General features: G+C 41.1%; 1 non-coding gene across 1 annotated transcript in view; it reads right to left on the bottom strand.

Moving 5' to 3' along the window:
• LOC101420914 (uncharacterized) overlaps window positions 1–18,775 on the bottom strand; it is a 90,195-nt gene that overhangs the window by 10,439 nt on the left and 60,981 nt on the right. The gene's annotated exons all lie outside the window — the stretch shown is intronic.

Below are 18,775 nucleotides of genomic sequence, written 5' to 3'. Positions count from 1 at the left end.
AGAAATAGCAGTTGAAATCTACTACATACTCCAATTTTGTTTCTCTTCCTCCACAGATATAACTAGTCTCCTGAATTTGGAGTTTTTCATTTCCTTGTATGGTTTTTTTTTTTTTTAATTGACTTTGTAATAATATTACATTAAAAAAATATATATATGAGGTCCCATTGAACCCTACCACCCCCACCCCACCTCTCCCCCCCCAGCAACACTCCCTCCCATCATCATGACACATCCATTGCATTTGGCAAGTACATCTCTGGGCACCCCCGCACCCCATGGTCAACGGTCCACACCATGGCCCACACTCTCCCCCATTCCATCCAGTGGGCCCTGTGAGGATTTACAATGTCCGGTGATTGCCCCTGAAGCACCATCCAGGGCAGCTCCATGTCCCAAAGACGCCTCCACCTCTCATCTCTTCCTGCCTTTCCCCATACCCATCAGCCATCATGTCCACTTTTCTCAATCCAATGCCACCTTTTCTATGTGGACATTGGATTGGTTGTGTCCATTGCACCTCTATGTCAAGAGGAGGCTCAGATTCCACATGGATGCTGGATGCAATCCTCCCACTTTCAGTTGTAATCACTCTAGGCTCCATGGTGTGGTGGTTGTCCTTCTTCAACTCCATCTTAGCTGAGTGTGGTGAGCCCAATAAGTCAGATTGTAGGTGCTGGAGTCTGTTGAGGCTCAGGACCTGGCTATCACATTGTCAGTCCAGAGATTCAAATCCCCTAAATATATCTTAAACCCCGACACTAACTGCACCTCCAGCACATTAGCATGAAAGTCTTATGAAGAGAGATCCCATCTGAGTCCAGATTCGTCACACATAAACACCAGTTCCAAAGAGGGGCCATCTGACCTGGTAGTTAACCCCATCGGCCATGACCATAACTCCCATGGGTCTCTTTAGCCCTCAAAGGAACCGATATCTGGGGGTTGTATCTGCTTTATCTGTCTCTCAGACTCTGCTCAGTTGTGCATAAGGGCAATCCTTCTGACAGCCTCCAGACTCTTTTTTAGAGACTCGTAGCCATATAAACTCATTTCTCCTTTCCATTTCCCCCTTACATTAGGTCAAACAGCATTTTAAAGTCATGTTATTTTATGTAGACAGGGATATTCCGCTGATCCGTGTTGAACCTTCCGTATGAGGTCATTTTCCAGTTGCATCATCAGTTGGTAGTTGATAGTGGTCCCTTGGTGCCAGGGAGGCTCATCCCCGGGTGTCATGTCCCACGCTGGGGGGAAGGCATTGCATTTACATGCTGAGTTTGGCTTCGAGACTGGCCACATTTGAGTAACATGAAGGCTGACAGGAGGAAATTCCCAGGCACAATGCTGCTCTAGGCCTTGTTCTTATTTTAGGCTTATCAGCTCACAAGCATAGTCATTAGCGTCATGGGCTCACTGTTGAACCCTCACTCCCTCCCGGTCCCCGCCGCTGCACCTGGGAGACTGTTGCTGCTCCCCTAGGGACCACGACAGAGCACCACTGGCCAGGAACCCAGTACCCCCCCTGCTGTGGTTTTTAATTGTTGCCACTATGAGTATATTCAAACATTGCCATGCACCCTGGACATATGTTCTGTACAGCTCCCTGTCAGCCATATATCCCCTGTCAATGGTATCCCATACCAGTATTCCTCCATTGCCTTTGTTGAACCACTCTGTGATCCAGAACTCCCTGAAATTTGAAGCCCAATATAATGTCAGGGTCCCTTACTAGGAAATGGCATATAGCGATGGGTTTAAAGGTTATATAAAGAATACGTGTTGACTTGGAAAAAATTCTACATCCTATCTCCCCCCCCCCTAATTATCGAGCTTCTCTTCACAGGAGCCCTAGACCACAGCAATGCATATATATAGTATACAGCACTCCCATACATCCACCACAAAACCTTTCCCTTCCACAGCGATACTCTTACACCCTATTCACATCATATTTACTTAACGTAATGTACAGAGTCTGAGACAATAGCTTTCAAACAAGGTGACATTGTGCTTACATTGTGGTGCATACTTTAGGATACACAGTTTTTTACATTCTTAGTTATCCTATGTTTTACATTATGGTTTACATTATCAGTCTGTCATCTCCTATATGTTATGGTGTAATATTACATGTTTTATATCCATCCTTGTGTACTCTCACAAAACTCCTCTCTTACCCCCCATTTACCTTGGTTACACACATTTAACGTCCATTTTCCCTTCCACCTTGGTGCCCACAGTGACAGCCAGCCTCCGTTTCCCGAGGAGCCACTTCCAGATATAGATGGAATAGTGTTCAGGGTCTAACTTGCTCAACTGCCCCAATGCCCTGGGAGCCACCCTTTCTTTCGAGGGATACAGTTCCCTCTATTTGATGGCATTAGTCCTCCCCTCCTTGTATGGTTTTTAAACAAATATATACATACTGTTAGTAAACCTTGCATAAATGGAGTTCAATTTATATAACTTTCTACAATTTGTTTTTTCCCTTAACCCTACATTTTCGGGATTTATTCACATAAAATCATACAGCTCTAATTTACTCATTTAGTTGCTCCAAGGTATTCTCTTTGTGAACTAAAATTTAGGCTTTTCCACTTTCTTTGTTAACAGAATACCATAGTGAAAAGTCTTCAAAAGAACAGGCCTTAATATACTTAAAAAGGAAAAAATAGATATATTTTCTGAATGGAGAAGAGAATGCTATAAAAGAAAAGAATTCAAAGAACCAAAAAGCACTCTTGGAACCTGAATATGGAGCAGAAGAAACAACCAAAAAAAATACTCAACAGAAGTCTTGGAAGGTAAAGTTGAGAAAACGTCTCAAAAATAAAACAAAAACACAAACAGGAAAAATAGGAGAGAAATGCTAAGAAAATTAGAGTACCAGTTTAAATAATAGGAATTCCAGCAGGAATAGAAAAAAAGCAAAAGGAAGAAATAATCAAAGAAATAATTTAACAAATTTCCCAGAGGTAAAGGATATGAGTTTGCAGAGCTCTCCTAGTGCCCAGCACAGGAAAAGCAAAAAGACTGACAATGTTTAAGGTGAAATTTCAGACCACTGCTGCATTAGTCAGGTTTCTCTAGAGAGGCAGAACCAATGGGATATATGTGTATATGTGTAAATACGTGTATTTATTTTAGAGAATTGGCTCATGTGATTACAGGTGGTTTGCAAGTCTAATATCTATAGGGCAGGCCAGAGGCTGGAAATTCTGGTAAGAGTATTGTTGTAGTCTTGAGTTCAAATTTCTTCGGGGAAGCTAGCAGGTTGGAAATTTGGTAGGAGTTGATGTTGAAACCTAGAGTCTGAAGTCCATGGGAAAGGTGACCAGGCTGGAAACTCAGAGAGGAGTAAATGATGTAGACTTTGGACAGAATTTCTTTTCCTGGAAATCTCAGATTTTGTTCTTAAGGCCTCCCACTGTTTGGAGGAGGCCCATCTATTGCAAGTCAACTGATTGTAGATGCTAATCACATCTAGAAAATGCCTCCATGTTACATCTTGGCCAGTGTTGGACCAAACAACTGGATACCATAACCTAGCCAAGTGACACAAAATTAACCATCCCAACTGGGAACAAGAAGATCCTGTGAATTTCTAGAGCAGAAAAATAAAGGTTTCATAAAATATCAAGAGTTAGAATGGATTTGGAGTTCTTCATAAGCAACACGGGACGTTAAAAGACAATAGGGGGAAATGGATTTGGCTCAACTGATAGAGTGTCCGCCTACCATATGGGAGGTCCAGGGTTCAAACCCCAGGTCTCCTGACCCATGTGATGAGCTGGCCCATGCACATAGCTGATGTACACAAGGAATGCCCTGCCACGCAGGAGTGTCCCCGCATAGGGGAGCCCCACGTGCAAAGAGTGTGCCTCACAGGGAGAGCCACCCAGTGCTAAAGAAAGTGCAGCCTGCCCACGAGTGGCACAGCACACACGGAGAGCTGACACAACAAGATGACGCAACAAAAAGAGACACAGGGGGGAAACGGACTTGGCCAAGTGGTTAGGGCATCCGTCTACCACATGGGAGGTCCGCGGTTCAAACCCTGGGCCTCCTTGACCCGTGTGGAGCTGGCCCATGTGCAGTGCTGATGCGCGCAAGGAGTGTTGCGCCACGCAGGGGTGTCCCCCGCATAGGGGAGCCACATGCGCAAGGAGTGCACCCGTAAGGAGAGCCGCCCAGCGCGAAAGAAAAGTGCAGCCTGCCCAGGAATGGTGCCGCCCACACTTCCCATGCCGCTGACGACAACAGAAGCGGACAAAGAAACAAGACGCAGCAAATAGACACAGAGAACAGACAACTGGGGGAGGGGGGGAATTAAATAAATAAATAAATCTTTAAAATAAAAAAAAGACACAGATTCCCAGTGCCGCTGACAAGAATACAAATGGACACAGAAGAGCACACACAGTGAATGGGCACAGCAGCCAACTGGGAGTGGTGGGGTGAGGAAGGGAGAAGGGGAGAGAAATAAATAAAAAATAAATCTTAAAAAAAAGAGACAATAGAGGAAATGCCTTTAAAGTACTGAAGGAAAGTGATTTCCAGCATAGAATTCTATTTTCAGCCAAACTATTAATTAAGGTAAATGTAGAATAAGGAATTTTCAGGGCTTTGTTGCATTGAATTTGCTAGTTAAATATTAGGATGTTTGTTTCTATGTTTATCTGTGAGAAAGGCTTAAACATTTCCTTTTTTTGAATGGGTCTTGTTTGGTTTTGGTGTTGAGGTTATGTCAACCTCAGACATTGGGAGTGTATTTTTCTACTTTCAGAAATCAATGTCTATAAAAATTTGGGTTTATATATTCCTCTAATATTTTATATAGCCAATATTAAACTGCCTGGGTCTGGTGGATGTGGGGGAGTGTTGTGGGTAAAATTTCAACAACTGCTTCAATTTCCTTAATAGTTATGGATCCATTAGGTTTTAAAAATTTCTTCTTTGAAGTTTCAGGATGTTATATGGTTCTAAAATTGTCTTTTTCATCCATATTTTTTAATTTAGTGGCATAAAGTTGCTCATGATAATTTCTTATTTTCATGTGTCTGCTACATTTGCAGTTGTGTATCCCTTTTCATTTCCAGTATTCTCTATCTTAGCTTTTTCTTACTTACATATTTTTTCTTTTTACTTTGATCAGCCTTATCAGGGTCATGTTGATTTTATTAGACTTTTATAAAAGTGGTTTGGTGAAGAAAATACTAAGTGTTCACTGCACTGTTTCTTTTTAGGTGACCACAGGAAGGCTACATTTCCCAGACTGATGTATAGTTAAGTAGGGGGCATGTGGCTATGATTTGATTAGCAATAGAATCTGGCCAAAATCTGATCCAATTCCAAGTCTGGACTTTAAAAACACCCCATCTGACCTTCAGTCTCTCTTTCCTTGCTGCAGTAAATTTACAGATTATGAATTCTAGATTATGTAGCTACAAAATAAAGGGGGGTTCATCTAACACACATCAGATTTTGCATGGGTAGGAAATAAGCCTCAGTAGTGTTAAGCCATTGAGAAGTAGGAGTTCATTTGCTATTACAGCATATCTTGGCCTATCTTGAATAATACAACCATTTTTTTGGAAAATGTCTATTCAATATCTTCTTGTTTATTTATGGATTTGATTTACTTTCCCATTTGGCTGCAAAGTTGTTTGATGTGCTAAGGTTTATAACTTGTATATAGTTTCTTTGTGATCGTCCTTTCCCCCTCATTACATATATTATACATCTTTATCTTTTTTTATTTTAAGATTTATTTCATTTATTTCTCTCCCCCCCCTCCCCCCCGCCCCGTTGTCTGCTCTCTGTGTCCATTCACTGTGTGTTCTTCTGTGTCCGCTTGCATTATCAGGTGGCATTGGGAAACTGCATCTCTTTTTTTTTTGTTGTTGCATTATCTTGCTGCATCAGCTCTCTGTGTGTGAGGTACCACTCCTGGGCAGGCTGCGTTTTTTTCATGCAGGGCGGCTCTCCTCAAGGGGCGTGCTTCTTGCATGTGCGGCTCCCCTTCGCAGGGGCGCCCCTGCATAGTACGGCACTCCTTGTACGTGGCAGCACTGCACGTGGGCCATTTTACTACACAGACCAGGAGGCCCTGGGTTTAAACCCTGGACGTCCTACATTGTAGGCGGACGCTCTATCAGTTAAGCCATGTCTGCTTTCCTTTTTTCCTGTTTTTAACATTTCCTCTTTATCTTTGACTTTCAGCATTTGATTTTTTAAAAAGATTTATTTATTCCCCCCGCCTGGCTGCTTGCTTGCTGTCTGCTCTATGTCCATTTGCTGTGCGTTCTTCTGTATCTGCTTGTCTCCCTTTGTTGCATCATCTTGCTGCGCTAGCTCTCCGTGGGCGCGGGCCGCCAGCTCTCTGTGGGTGCAGGCCTGCTTATCTTCACAAGGAGGCCCTGGAACACCAACTCAGGGCCTCCCACATGGTAGATGGGAACCCAATCCGTTGAGCCACATCTGCTTCCCTTAGCAAAAATCTAATTCCCTTAGATTTTGATGTGTCTTGGTGTAGTTTTCTTTGTGTTATTCTTGCATAGAATTTGCTGAGCTTCTTGGATCTATGAATTGATTTTTTTTTTTTCAAATCTAGAAAAATTTTGACTATTATATTTTCAAATATTTATATACCCCCATGCATTTCTAGAACTTGTTATACTTGTGTTAGACTACTTGGTATTGACCCATGTGTCCCTAAGTTTTTGTTAATTTTTCGACCTTTTTCCCTCTCCATGGTTCAATTTACAACTTTAGTTTCTATTGTCCAGTTTTCAAGCTCACTGATCTTTCCTTCTGTTGTATTCAATCTTCTATTAAACCCATTCAGTGAAATTTTCCTTTAGATATTGTGTATTTGAGCTCTGGTAATTCCATTTGTTTCTTTTTAATACAGTTTCATTTCTCTCATTTTGTTTCCATGTCATATTTATAATAGCTGTTTTAAAGCACTTGTTAATTCCTTTATCTCTGTCAATTCTTGACTGACTTTTCTTCTACTATGGGTTATATTTTACTGCTTCACAAAGTAAATTTTAATTAGATGTTGTACATTTTAAGAGTTCTATTATTGAGGTATGCATTTTATTTTTTTTTTTAAGAAGGTTGGGCTTTGTTCTGGTAGGCAATTAATTTACTTGCAGATCAGCCTGACCCTTAAGAAGATTGTGTTGAAGTTTTTTGGGGGTAGGGGTAAAATTGCTTTTACTTTAGGGATCGTTTAGCTTTCTCTTAAGGCATGGCCTTTCTGGGGTCTCTACTGAATGTCAGCCTGTGTTGAATGTCACAGTTGTTCACTGAGGTCTTTCCGCTCTGGATGTTTGGAACTTTATTATCTCTTTCATCTGCGCGAATTCCAGTAGTTGCTCAGTTTATAGTTCTATGGATTTGATTTACTTTAACCATTGGTCACAAAGTTATTTCCTTGGTTGTTCTTTGCCTGGCCTTGTTGAATGTCCTGGGTGGGCTGCACTGTTTTAGTGCTGGGCGGCTCTCCTTACGGGGAGCACTCCTTGCGCATGGGACTCCCCTACACGGGGGACATCCCTGCGTGGCATGGCACTCCTTGTGTGCATCAGCACTGCACGTGGGCCAGCTCATCACATGGGTCAGGAGGCCCTGGGTTTGAAGCCTGGACCTCCCATGTGGTAGGCAGATGCTCTATACATTGAGCCAAATCTGTTTCCCTCAATAGACTCTTGATATATAGGATAATCCTTGCTGCTTATGTCACTTTCAATGTTCATGGACCCGTTTGGAGCTTTACTAAAATTTGTTCTTAAATTTGACTAATTCCCAGACAACCCAAAAGATGACACATGTGATGTCCCACAATATATTTATATTTAATTAAATTATGGGTTTCATAATTTGGTGGGTATGGTAATCAATGATGGCTTTTCATAGTTACCTATCATGGGGGTGGGGTGGGTGGGAGTGGGTGAGGAGGTGTATACAGCTCCTACAATGGCTACAATGGTTAGTTATAAGACCCAGAACCATTTCTTAAAAAGGAGAATGCCAGTTTCAAGTTTCAGTTTCCTCAATGAAAAGTTCCAAGGATCATTCAAACTGTTGACATTCCCTTTCAAGGTAAGAACTCCATTTATACAGACTACTTACCAACCTTGACTGTGTAATATTAGTCATTTATGTTTAACCCAATTCAAACGATCAATTCTTTTGGTAGCAAAAAAAGAAAAAAGACACAACTAGGAAAGATCACATAAATCGATTCATATTCACTGATTAAGGTAGAGGTAAATAAAGTATTTCCACCACGAGGTTTCTCATGTTGGAGTGAAGTCACAATAAGTCTCAACTGCTTGCTATCAGTTGGCCATCAGAAATCTTATGGCTTTCCATGTATTACTTAATATTCTTTCTGTAAATAAAAGTAGGTTAGAGAGTAAACAAAGAATAGAGAAAAGGAAAGACTTTTTTTTCTCTCTCTCTTTTTTTACATATTATAAACTAGATAACCTGAAAACCCTCCTGGTACAAAACATTGAAAAATGCAGGAAAAAAATTACCAAGCAACCTTTAAATGCATAGCTAAACTTTTGAGAAAGTAAGGGAAGTCTTCAGGAACCAAACTTGAAGATGGACTGAAAATTAGAACATGAATCAAGTGAGCTCACTCTCTGGCAGCTGAGTGATGGTGATGGCAGTGATCCTGTGGGGTTTTCCATTACCTAAAATACTGGATTGAATTTTAATAGTCACATGGGAGAGGATATGAGGTCTTGGGCCCTCCTGAGGTTGGAACTGTAACGAAGACCACTGCCCTCCCAAAAAAAAAAAACAAAACTGGGATCTTTGAAAGGTTGTACCCTCAATTAAATGATATATGGAAAAACATGACCCCTTAGGTCACAAAGCAAGTTTCAACAAATATAAAACAATGACTGTCATGTTCTTTAATTAAAATGCACTTCAGGGAAGCAGACTTGGCCCAATGGATAGGGTGTCTGCCTATCACATGGGAGGTCCATGGTTCAAACCCGGGCCTCCTTGACCCATGGGGAGCTGGCCCATGCGCGGTGCTGATGTGCGCAAGGAGTGCTGTGCCACACAGGGGTGTCCCCCGTGTAGGGGAGCCCCATGTGCAAGGAGTGTGCCCCATAAGGAGAGCCGCCCAGTGCGAAAGAAAGTGCAGCCTGCCCAGGAATGGCATCACACACATGAAGAGTTGACACAACAAGATGATGCAACAAAAAGAAGCACAGATTCCCGGTGCCGCTAATAAGGAAAGAAGCGGTCACAGCAGAACACACAGCGAGTGGACACAGAGAGCAGACAATTGGGGAGGGGGGAAGAGGAGAGAAACAAATAAAAAAATAAATCTTTAAAAAAAAATAAAATGCACTTAAAATCAATAACAAAAAGACAATAAAAATATTCATATATTTTAACATTTAAAATTGCACTTTAAGGGACTTAAGTGAAAATGGGGTGAATTTAAAAGACAAATGCATAAAACAATAATTATAAGTCTATGTTAATGGCTATAAAATATATAGAGATGCAATTTGTGGCAATAACAACATGAAGGGAGAGGGACAGAGTTGTAGGGGAGCAAAGATTTTATATACTGTTGAAGTTAAGTTGGTATTAATTTAAACTAGATTGTTTTAAGTTTAAGAGGTTAATTGTAATCCCCAGAAGTAAAAAACTAGAAAATAACTTTTAAAATACATTAAAGGAATCAAAAAAGTACACTAAAACACTTAAGTACAAAAGAAGGCAATAATGGAAGAATTGAGGAACAAAAAAGATATGACATATAGAAAATAAATAGCAAAATGACAAAAGTCAATTCTTCCTTATCAGTAATTACTTTAAATGTAAATGGATTAAACACTCCAATTAAAATGCAGAGATTGGCAGAATTTTAAAAATCCAACAATATGCTGTCTACAAGAGATTCACTTTAGATCCATAGACACTGATGGATTAAAAGTGAAAGGATGGAAAACATTCTATGCAAAACTGACCATAAGAGAGCTGGAGTGACTATACAATATTAGACAAAAAAGACTTTAAGACAAAAATTATTATAAGAGGCAAAGAAAACAGTATATATTGATAAAATGGTCAATCCATGAAGATGATATAACAATTATAAGCATGCATGCACCTAACAAAAGGACTCCAAAATATATGAAGCAAACAGACAGAACTGAAGGGAGAAATAGACAGTTTTACAGTAATAATTGGAGACTTCAATACCTCACTTTCAACAGTGGATAAAACTAGACAGAAGATTAATATGGAAATAGAGGGCTTGAACAACATCATAAGCCAACTAGATGTAACATTTCTCAAGTGCCCACGGAATAAACTCCAGGATAAATCATACTTTAAGTCATAAAACATGTATCAATAAAGTTAAAAAGATGAAAACCCTACAAAGCATCTTCTCAGATCATATGGGAATGAAACTAGAAATCCATGACAGAAGGGAAACTGGAAAAGTCACAAATATATGGAAATGAACACTCTTCCTTTTTCCTTTTTATATATTTAAAAACAAAGAAAAAAGAAAAACAATAACAACAATAAAAATAAAGAACATGTTCTTAACAAACCATTGGGTCAGAGAAGAAATCAAATGGAAAATTAGAAAATACTTTGAAATGAGTGAAAATGAAAACACATATCAAATTCAGTGAAATGCAGTGAAAGTGGTACTCAAGAGAAAAATTATAGCTGTAAATGCTACATTAAGAAAGAAGAAAGATGGGAAGCAGACTTGGCCCAGTGGTTAGGGCATCTGTCTACCACATGGGAGGTCCAGGGTTCAAACCCCTGGCCTCCTTGACCCGTGTGGAGCTGGCCCATGTGCAGCGCTGATGTGCGCAAGGAGTGCCCTGCCACGCAGGGGTGTCCCCCGTGTAGGGGACCCCCACGTGCAAGAAGCGCGCCCCATAAGGAGAGCCGCCCAGTGCGAAAGAAAATGCAACCTGCCCAGGAATGGTGCCACACACACAAAGAGCTGACACAAGATGATGCAACAAAAATAAATAGATTCTTGCCGCTGACAACAACAGAAGTGGGCAAAGAAGAAGATGCAGCAAATAGACACAGAGAACAGACAACAGGGGTGGGGGGCAAGGGGAGAGAAATAAATAAATAAATAAATAAATAAATAAATCTTTAATGAAAAAAAAAAAAGAAAGAAGAAAGCTCTCAGGGATTGCACTAGCTATTAATGTATTTCACTGTAAGATTTCCTCAGGCTCAATTTTCTGGGTAATCTGAGCTAAGAAAGAAGGAGAAAAATAGACTGTCATTATCTACAGATAATATGACTATATACTTAGACAATTCTAAAGAATCTATAAATTATTAAAAGTAATAAATGAGTTTAGTGAGATTTCTGGATATAAGTGCAAAAATAGGCCAATCTTGTTGTTGTTGTTAGAAGTCAAGGTAGTGGTTATCTTTGGGAAAGAGGATGTAAACAGTATTATAAAGGGGAACAAGAAGGGGCCTCCTGGGAAACTCATAATGTTCTGCTTCTTGACCTGGGTCGTGAAAATTCACCAAGCTGAATATATTAGTTCTGCCTATCTCTGTATCGGTGTTATACTTAAATAAAAAATAAAATAAAATAAATAAAATAAAATGAATACTAAAATAAAATAGTTGGAAAGAGGCAGTAGGTGCCATGTCCGGATGCAAAGGTGGCAAGTAGAAGCCCCTGAAGAAACCCAAGAAGCAGGCCAAGGAAATGGATGAGAAAGAGAAGGCTTTCAAGCAGAAACAAAAAGAAGAACAGAAGAAACTCTAGGAGCTAAATGTGAAGGCTGTGGGGAAGGGCCCTCCGGCCGCCAGTGGAATTAAGAAATCTGGCCAAAAGTAAGCTGCTCCTTGTTGTTCCTGAGGACATGGTGACCCTTGCTTTCATTCTTGTTTAAACATACAGATTCTCTGCTACAACATCTTTTGCCACCTGTAGCTAGAATGAAATTTTTGTCTGGAGCCTTTTGTACACTTAAGAATAAACTTTTGTAGAAAAAAATAAATCTTACTACATGCCCTTTGTTAGTGAAATACTTCAAATAAGGCAGTTATGAAAAACTGAAAATGAAGGAGTCAGCCTAGAAATGGCCAAATGCAAACAGAAATAAAAAAGAGTGGCAATACTTCATGCAAGATGAAAGTTAAGGTTAAATTTTTTTTTTTAACATTTATTTTTTATTTATTTCTCTCCCCTTCACCCCTTCCTGCCCCCTGCTGTCTGTCTCTGTATCCATTTGCTGTATGTTCTTCTTTATCTGCTTACATTCTTGTCAGTGGCACAGGGAATCCGTGTCTCTCTTTTTTGTTGCGTCATCTTGCTGCATCAGCTCTCCATGTGTTCAGCGCCATTCCTGGGCAGGCTGTACTTTTTTCGCATAGGGCAGCTCTCCTTGAGGGGCGCACTCCTTGTGCGTGGGGCTCCCTTATGCTAGCAACACCCCTGCGCGGCATGGTACTCCTTGTGCACATCAGCACTGCGTGTGGGCCTGCTCACCACACGGGCCAGGAGGCCCTGGGTTTGAACCCTGGACCTCCTATGTGGTCAGCAGACACTCTATCAGTTGAGCCAAATCCACTTCCCAAGGTTAAAATTTGAAGTTAAAAGCACTAAATAGGATATGGGGGTCATCACGTAATGGTAAAAGGCACATTTTTAAGAATGTTGTAATAATCATACACAGCAGCTATATACACAAAGCAAAAAATTACATAAAGCAAATAAAAATGCATAAAACAAAAATGAACAGAAATGCAAGGAGAACTTCATAAAAATGCAAGTATAGTGGGGCATTTTAATACAATTAGGCACATTTCTTTCAAACTAGGAAAGATCTAGTAGACCAAAAAAAGGACATTCAGGAATTGAATAACAGTCAATAAACTTGATTTAATAGATGAATATTTAGAATTGCATATCCCTCAAACAGAGAAAATACATGCCATGGAAGTAAAACATGCCACGGAGCATCTATAAAAATCAATCACAGGGAAGCAGACTTGGCCCAGTGGTTAGGGTGTCAGTCTACCACATGGGAGGTCTGTGGTTCAAACCCCGGGCCTCCTTGACCCATGTGGAGCTGGCCCACGTGCAGTGCTGATGCGCGCAAGGAGTGCCCTGCCATGCAGGGGTGTCCCCCCCGAAAGGGGAGCCCCACGCGCAAGGAGTGCGCCCGTAAGGAGAGCTGCCCGGGGTGAAAGAAAGTGCAGCCTGCCCAGGAAAGGCGCAGCACACATGGAGAACTGACCCAGCAAGATGATGCAACTAAAAAGAGACACAGATTCCCGTGCTGCTGACGACAGAAGCGGACAAAAAGAGAACATACAGCGAATGGATACAGAGAACAGACGACTGGGGGGGGGGGGGCGGGGAAGGGGAGATAAATAAATATAAATAAATCTTTAAAAAAAAAAATCAATCACATACCCACATACCCTCTAACATAGCAATTTTACTCTAAAGCATATACCCAACAGATAGACATACATGCAAATGCTCCCCCAAAAGAATATACAAGAATGTTCATAGAGCATTCTTTATAAAAGCCCCAAACTGGAATCAATCCCAATGTCCATTATCAGTAAAATGGATAAATAATTGTGGTATAATAATTCAATGAAATACTATGCAATAATTAAAAAGCATGAACTACTGCTCTACACAGCAAAATGGATGAATTTCAAAAACATTTTGTAAAGCAAAGAAGTGATACACAATAGAGTACATGATGTGTGACTGTCTTAATCTAAAGTTCAAAAACACGCAAAACTAACCTATGACAGAAAATAATTAAGCAATGATTGCCTCGGAGGGTTGGGTGGAATGCAGGGATTGCCTGAGAAGGGGCATGAAGGAACTTTCTGAGGTTGATAGTATGTTCTAATTATTGACAGGGGCTTGAGTTACACAAATATATACTTTGTCAAAACTTTGTGACTATATCTACAACCATGATGGAATGTAGCTAGAAATGAATAACAGAAGGAAAACTGAAGAATTCACAGATGTGTGAAAATTAAACAACACTCTTAAACAACCAACTGGTCAAAGGAAAAATGACTAGGGAAATTAGAAAATACCTACAAATGAAAACACAACACAACATACCAACACTTGTGGGTTTATAGCAAAGGCAGTGCTCAGAGGGAAATTCATAGCTGTAAGTACTTTTATCAAAAAAGAAGAAAGATCTCAAATCAGTAACCTAATTTTATACATAGAGAAACTAGAAAAAGTGGAGTAAACTAAACCCAAAGTGAGCAGATGGAAGGAACTAATAAAATTAGAGTGGAGATAAGTGGAGAGTAGTTTGTACTTAGAAAAATAAAATAAAATTAACAAACCTTTAGCAAGACTGACAAAAAAAAGAGAAGATGCAAATGACTAAAATCAGAAATGAAAGTAGAGAAATTACTACAGACTTTACAAAAATAAAAAGAATTGTAAGAGAATACTGTAAACAATTATATGTAAACAAATTAGAAAACCCAGATAAAATGACTAAATTCCTAGAAACACACAAATTACTCAAGAATAAATAGAAAATCTCAACAGACCCAAATAAGAGACTAAATCAGTAATAAAAATCTTCCTGGATAGAAAAATCTAAGACCAGATGGCTTTACCAAACTGGTTACTTTTACCAAACATTCAAAGAAAGAATTAACAACAATCCTGCTTAAACTCTTCCACAAAATTTAAGAGGAAGGAACACTTTCTAACTCATTTTTTTTTAAAGATCTATTTTTTGTTTATTTCTCTCCCCTTGTTTGTCTGCTCTCTGTGTCCATTCATGTGTGTTCTTCTGTGTCTGCTTGGATTCTTGTCAGCAGCACTGGGAATCTGTGTTTCTTTTTGTTGCATCATCTTGCTGATGTCCACTCTCCATGTGTGTGTTGCCACTCCTGGGCAGGCTGCACTTCTTTTGCGCTGGGCGACTCTCCTTATGGGGCGTACTCCTTGTGCGTGGGGCTCCCCTATGTGGGGAACACCCCTGTGTGGCACAGCACTCTGTGCACGCATCAGCACTGCACGTGGGCTAGCTCACCACACAGGCCAGGAGGCCCTGGGTTTGAACCCTGGACCTCCTATATGGTAGATGGATGCTATATCAGTTGAGCCACATTCGCTTCCCTCTAACATTTTTTAAAAAATATTTATTATTTATTTATTTCTCTCCCTTACACCCCCCCCCCCCCCCCGGTTTGTTCTCTGTGTCCATTCGCTGTGTGTTCTTCTGTGACTGCTTCTATCCTTATCAGCAGCTCCAGGAATCTATTTCTTTTTGGTGCGTCATCTTGCTGTGTCAGCTCTCCGTGTGTGCGGTGCCATTCTTGGGCAGGCTGCACTTACTTTCACGCTGGGCGGCTCTCCTTACGGGGTGCACTCCTTGCGCATGGGGCTCCCCTATGTGGGGGACACCCCTGCGTGGCATGGCACTCCTTGCGCGCATCAGTACTGCACATGGACCAGCTCCCCATGGGTCAAGGGGGCCTGGGGTTTGAACTGTGAACCTCCCATGTGGTAGGCAGATGCCCTATGCATTGGGCCAAGTCTGCTTCTCTCTAACTCATTCTTGAAACCAGCATCACTCTACTACCAAAGCCAGATAAAGACATCACAGGAAAAAACACAGACAAATCGCCCATTCGAATACTAATGCAAAATCCTCAAAAGCCCTCTTAAACCACTTCTATTCAACACTATGCTGGAGGTTCTAGCTTGGACAATTAGACAAGAAAATGCAATAAACGGCATGCAGATTGGAGAGAAAGAAGTAGAACTATCTTTATTTTCAGGTAACATGATCCTGTATATAGAATATCCTGAGAAATCCACTAAAAGCTATTAGCGTTAGTGAGTTCAGTAAGGTTGCATACCTATTAGTCATGGTGTGGCCAAACTGGATGAGGACAGGCCTTAACAGAATGTGGCTGAAGTCCTTATAAGCAAAAGAAATTGGACATGGAAGCAGAAACCAGATGTCAGCAGAAATCAGAGGAACAGATACAGGAAGGGAGAGAGTGCCATGTGATGGAGGATTGTGAGAATGCTAAAGACTCCTGGAGAAAATAAGCCCTGCCAATACCTTGATGTTGGACTTCTAGCCTCCAAAACCCTAGAGACAATAAATTCCTGTTGGTTAAGCCAACCATTGTATAGTTTTGTCATAGTAGCCATGGCAAACTAAGACATATCTGATGAGGGACTGGTATCTAGAATATATAAAGAATGCCTATAATTCAACAATAAAAAAGCAACTCAATTTTAAAAATTACAAAAGCATTTGAACAGACATTTTTCCAAAGAAGATATACAAATAGCCAATAAGAATATAAAAAAGATGCTCATCCTCATTAGCAACCAGGAAAATCAGTGCCACAATGAGATACTACTTCATACACACTAGGACAGCTAGAATGAAAAAGATAGATAATAATAACTGTTGACAAGGATATGGATAAACTGGAACCCTGATACACTGTTGATGGGAGTGTAAAATGGTGCAGCTACTTTGGAAAACAATCTGGTATTTCCTCAAAGGGTTAAGTATAGAATTACCATATAACCATATTCCATTCCTAGGTAGCTTCTCCAAGAGAAATGTAAACATATGTCCACACAAAAACATGTGTATGAATGTTGACAGCAACATTATTCATAATAGTAAAAAAGTAGAACTAACATATATCCATCAATGGATGAATGAACAGATTGTGGTATATCCATAAAATGGAATATTCTTAGGCAATAAAAAGGAATGAAGTGCTGATACATGCCATAACATGAAACTTGAAATATGCTAAGTGAAAGAAGCCTAACACAGATGGCTACATATTGTACCATTTAGATAAAATGCCTAGGCCTGTGGGAAACGGACTTTGGCCCAGTGGTTAGGGCGTCCGTCTACCACATGGGAGGCCCGCGGTTCAAGCCCCGGGCCTCCTTGACCCATGTGGAGCTGGCCATGCGCAGTGCTGATGCGCGCAAGGAGTGCCGTGCCACACAGGGGTGTCCCCCGCGTAGGGGAGCCCCACGCGCAAGGAGTGCGCCCATAAAGAGAGCCACCCAGCGCGAAGGAGGGAGCAGCCTGCCGGGGAATGGCGCCGCCCACACTTCCCGTGCTGCTGAAGCGGACAAAGAAACAAAGAAACAAGACGCAGCAAAAAGACACAGAAAACAGACAACTGGGGGAGGGGAGGGGAATTAAATAAATAAAAATAAATCTTTAAAAAAAAAAATGCCTAGGCCTGGTTGGTTGGGGGGATTTAGGGTGATGGCTAAGAGACATAGGGGTATTTCTTTTTGGAGTAATGAAAATGTTCTAAAACTGTAGAGATGGATGTATAACTGTGAATATACTAAACACCATTGAATTGTATCCTTTAATAGGTGAATTGAATGCTATGAGAGCTATACCTCAATAAAGCTCTTTATAAAATGTTTTTAAAATAACTTATATCAAAAGGGGAATTTTGCTATGTCAGGTTTGTTTTTGTTTTTAAGATTTTCTTATTTATTTCTCCCTGCCCCCTCACTGTTTTGTACTTGCAGTCTGCTCTCTGTGTCCATTCACTGTGTGTTCTTTTGTATCTGCTTACATTCTCATTAGGCAGGTCTAAGAACCAACCCTGGGACCTTCTGGAGTGGGAGAGAAGCGATCATTTTCTTGCATCACCTCAGCTCCCTGGTCTGCTGCATCTCTTATTGAGTCTGTGTCTCTTTTTGTTGCATCATCTTGCTGTGCCAGCTCTCTGCTCAGGCCAGCTTGCTGCATGGGCCAGCTTGCCTTTCACCAGGAGGCCCCAGGAATCGAACCCTGGACCTCCTATATGGTAGATGGGAACTTAATTGCTTGAGCCACATCCGCTTCCCACTACCTCAGGTTTAAGATTAAAATTCTATTAGGGAAGCGAATGTGGCTCAACTGATAAAGGTCTGCCTACCAAATGGAGGGTCCAGGGTTCTACACCCAGGGCCTCCTGACCCATGTGATGAGCTGGCCTATGCATAGTGCTGCCACGTGCAAGGAGTGCCATGCCATGCAGGGGCGCCCCTGCATAGAGGAGCCTCACATACAAGGAGTACACCCCACAAGGAGAGCCGTCCCATGTGAAAAAAAGTACGGCCCGCCCAGGAATGGTGTTGCACACATGGAGAGCTGACGCAGCAAGATGACACAACGAAAAAGAGCCACAGTTTCCCAGTGCTGCCAAAAATACAAGCGGACACAGAAGAATGGATACAGAGAACAGACAATGGGGGGGGGGGGGGGGGAAGGGAGAGAAATTAAAAAAATAAATCTCTAAAAAATTTATTAAATTATTCACATGGTGTAAAATTTGCATCACACAAAATAAAAATCACACTAATAAATATATAGTTACAAATTGCACTAAGTACCCTGAAAAATAAAAAAAGGCATGGTGGGTGAGGAATATGAAAATGACAAAGGAGAAAACCTGGGTTAGACCAGGGGTGCAGGGTCAGGAGTCAGGGAAGACCTCTCAGAAGAGGTGACATTTCAACAGATCCCAAGAGTGAGGAGACACGGGACCAGCCCAACAGGAGTGGAGAACGTGGTTTGGGGCAGAGGAACAACATGGGGTGGGACCATAAGCTTCTCAAAGCGTGAACTGGGGGAAGTGGATGTGCCTCAAGTGATAGGGCCGCTGCCTACCATATGGGAGGACCAAGTTTCCATCCCTGGGACCTCCTGGTGAAAAAGGA

Source organism: Dasypus novemcinctus, chromosome 21, assembly GCF_030445035.2.
Source record: "Dasypus novemcinctus isolate mDasNov1 chromosome 21, mDasNov1.1.hap2, whole genome shotgun sequence".
Taxonomy (NCBI): domain Eukaryota; kingdom Metazoa; phylum Chordata; class Mammalia; order Cingulata; family Dasypodidae; genus Dasypus; species Dasypus novemcinctus.
Note: the sequence above shows the minus strand (reverse complement) of the source record. Positions and strands in the feature narration are given on the sequence as shown.